General features: G+C 51.2%; 1 pseudogene; it reads right to left on the reverse strand.

Annotated features, from left to right (window-relative positions):
• Window positions 1–1,265: 1,265 nt before the first annotated feature.
• LOC129705104 (U2 spliceosomal RNA) lies at window positions 1,266–1,373 on the reverse strand (annotated as a pseudogene).
• Window positions 1,374–3,303: the final 1,930 nt, after the last annotated feature.

Below are 3,303 nucleotides of genomic sequence, written 5' to 3' on the forward strand. Positions count from 1 at the left end.
GGTATCATGCTCCAAAATAGGCCCTTGCGCTGGCCTTAATGAGCCCCAGTGTCTTGGCTTAGTCCACACACGGTTCTTTGTTTGCAAATGGTAGCATTTTTGGGGTCCTAGTGCTGGCTGAATGGCCGCCTTCCACTTGTAGTTCAGGTCATATTGCATATTATTAAACAGATCTAGTGCGTCTTGATGGTCTTTGGTTACCTACGTTTAGTCCAGGGTGCGGGTGTATGCTATGATGCCTTCCGTCAATCCCTTGAAGGTTCTCTGGATCTTGAGGTCCTGGTTCCTGATGTTCGTCCATATGCTGCCAAATGCATTGGTTTACACTGGGCACCTGTAATGCCTCACCGTTGCCAGGTGGCAGATGTCTGGCCAGTGTTTGTAAATTTTTTCCCTGTTGACGTTTGTGGCCAGACATATAGCAATACTATTGCCATCCTGGATCCAAGTCTACCCATGTTTGACTTGGCTAAAGTAATCAGCCACCATGTCCAGCAGAGTCCCTGCTGTGTTAGGATCATGGGACGCTGTATTACCAGGCTCTGGCCCATCAGGGTCCTGCCTACTCTTTTTTATAGAGTTAGAGATCTCTAGGGTCCCGCACGGGGTACCCCTGTGGGCTTAACTGCTGCCCACTTGTCTTTTGTTCTGCGGACCCCTCTTGCAAGTCAACCCAGAACTGACCCACAGTGCTCCCCTCTGATGGGGTAGAAGCATTGTGCAGCCCTCAAAGAGGTACTGCTGTGGTTTTATCACGTTGGAGCAAGGCTCCATACACCGCTTCTTCCCGCTCCAGCCCTCTCGGGCGCTGGTTGCCGGCGGTTTTATGCAAAGTCGGACCCTTCTGAGTCCACTACCTTGTTTAATTTGTGTCTAGCCTACCGCTCGGTCACATGGATCTGGCCGGTGCGGGGCCGACATCGGGCACAGCTGATCCCACTACGGTTGATCCAAGTGCCGCTGGCTCCACGGTCCTCCTTCTCCAGTTTTGTCCTTCCTTCCGCGAAGTGGATATGGCCGGTGAGGGGGATAACTGGCACAGCTGCTTCCATCTATTCCTTTAACCTGGCTTCAACGCTCTCAGCACTCCTGGCTGCTCCTTTATCTTAGACCCCTGGGACCGACCCCCATACTGACGGTACTGGTCCCTTATGGTCGTTGCAGCCGGTCAACCCCACTCTAATGCCCTCAATTCTGGGCACTCTTACTTATATGGTCCTTAGCTAAGGGACATATAAGACATTAAAACTGATGATAACAGCTACTATAGTTTTTATTTAATATATATGGTCCGTAGATAAGGGGTGTATCAGATATTAAACTGATAAGAACAGATACTACACTTGATCTTAGCCAAAAAGCCAAGAAGCGATTATTGTAACTAAAACCCCGATGGGACTGACCCTGGTACTCACATACTGGTCCCTTGTAGTAGATTGCAGCCAGTCAACTGCGAAGTCCTTTGCTGTCGAGAAATGAACTTTCTCACCATGCTGGAGCGAAGTTGGGCACAGGTGTTTTTCCCTCTCCGGGAATCGATGTGCCCATGCTGCTCCTGCCGTTGCCAGCTCCTCACGAAGTGCCAGCTGCCACTGCTGCTGCCTGTGTGCTGCTGCCGCTGCCTGTGCTGCTGCCGCTGTCTGTGCTCCTGCAGCTGTCAGTGCTGCTGCAGCTGTTAGTGCTGCTGCAGCTGCCGGCTCCCACTGCTGCTGCCGCTGCCGCTCCTCCGTGGTTCTCCCGCCGGCCTTACATGGACCTGGTCCATGTCTGCACCTAGAAGGTAAGTTGAAGGAAACGCAGGGTCTCTTACCTGCTGTTCCCGACTTTCCTTCTCCCGCCGGTGACCGTCGTTCCCTGTGTCGGGTTCGAGCCGCTTGGACCGACCCCGGTGTTCACGGGCCTGGTCCTTCGCGGCAGTTCCGCAGCCGGTAACCCCGGCTGTTCCTATGGATCCCCTGGACCCTGGGCCTTACCTTGTGAAGAAGGTTTTCAGCCCGAACGTCCCGTTCCGACTCCATCAGTGCCGCTGCACTCGCTGAGTGTTCCGAGCCCCTCGCTGGTCCGAGCTGTCTGTCCCGCAGCCTCTGTGCTGGCTGCTACCGACTGCTCCCAAGCCAGTCTCGTTTGAGACTGGCATAGGGACCTTTTTTACTTTGCTTCCCGCCCGGCCGAGAGGTGAATTTTGCCGGTGCGGGAGCAAAGTCGGGCTCAGGTTGTTCCCCTCCAGGGAAACTCGTGCTGTTGCTGCTGCCGGCTGCTCGCCCTCCACGGGTCTCCCCGCCGGCTTTCCGCAGCCACCTAAAAGTAAGTAGTAAAAAAGGAACGCAGAGTCTCTTACCTGCTGTTCCCGACTTTCAAATTCTCCCGCTTGGGGAACGCCGTTCCCCCCTGTGTGACTCGTTGCAATGCGTGTAGCGATATGACACGCATGCGTGGAAGCGGGGTTCTTCACGAAGTCACTCACGTGACTCCGAAGTAAAATTATATATTATAACAGCAGCATTGTTCTGCCTGTTATTTAATTCTGTCGTCGCGAATGGGGACTGAAATCATGCCCCAGACGCAATTCAAAAATGTGAAAACTATTTTCTAAGTCCCTGCTTAGCTGGAGGAAGCAACTGTTCTATAAGAGTGTCAGTGGAATCTCTTAAAGGCAGCCTATTTCCTTCGCACCATAGATGCTGCTGCACCCGCTGAGTTTCTCCAGTACTTTTGTCCACCAAAGAGTATTAATAAATAGCAGCAGGATTAGGCAATGTGACTGTCCTATACTGCTCTGCCATTCAATAATCTCATGACTGATGTTGCATTTCACCCAGTTTGCTGCCTGATCCCCTGATTTATTATCACCTGTTTTTTTTAATTTCCCTTCAACTCAATCCAAACTGATCAATGCTTTTATCCAGTGCCATCTTCTTTGGACCCTGTAGCAGGTGGAGGCATGTTCTTGGTTTCAGTCCTGTAAATCCTTCTTAGAATCCCTCTTGGTTCAATAAAGGGCATCAGCTCATTAACTCTGCTTCTCGTTACGCTGATGCCATTTGTTCTACTGAATGTTTTCAAGCATTTTCTGTTTCGTTTCATTCCCCTCGGATTTTTACATGTTAAATGCAGTTACTACCCATTCCGCCAAACTGCAGTGAGAACGAGACAGTCGTGTTCAAACTGTTATTATAGGACTAGTTCCCACACCATAGTAATCAATGCCATGAGATTGCCCTCCGTCGACTCCGTGGAGAGCGTTGTGAGAAGCAAAACTGCACACACAGTTGCCTATACACTTTAACCCAGGCGATGGTAATA

The sequence above is a fragment of the Leucoraja erinacea genome, chromosome 1, assembly GCF_028641065.1.
Source record: "Leucoraja erinacea ecotype New England chromosome 1, Leri_hhj_1, whole genome shotgun sequence".
Lineage (NCBI taxonomy): Eukaryota > Metazoa > Chordata > Chondrichthyes > Rajiformes > Rajidae > Leucoraja > Leucoraja erinaceus.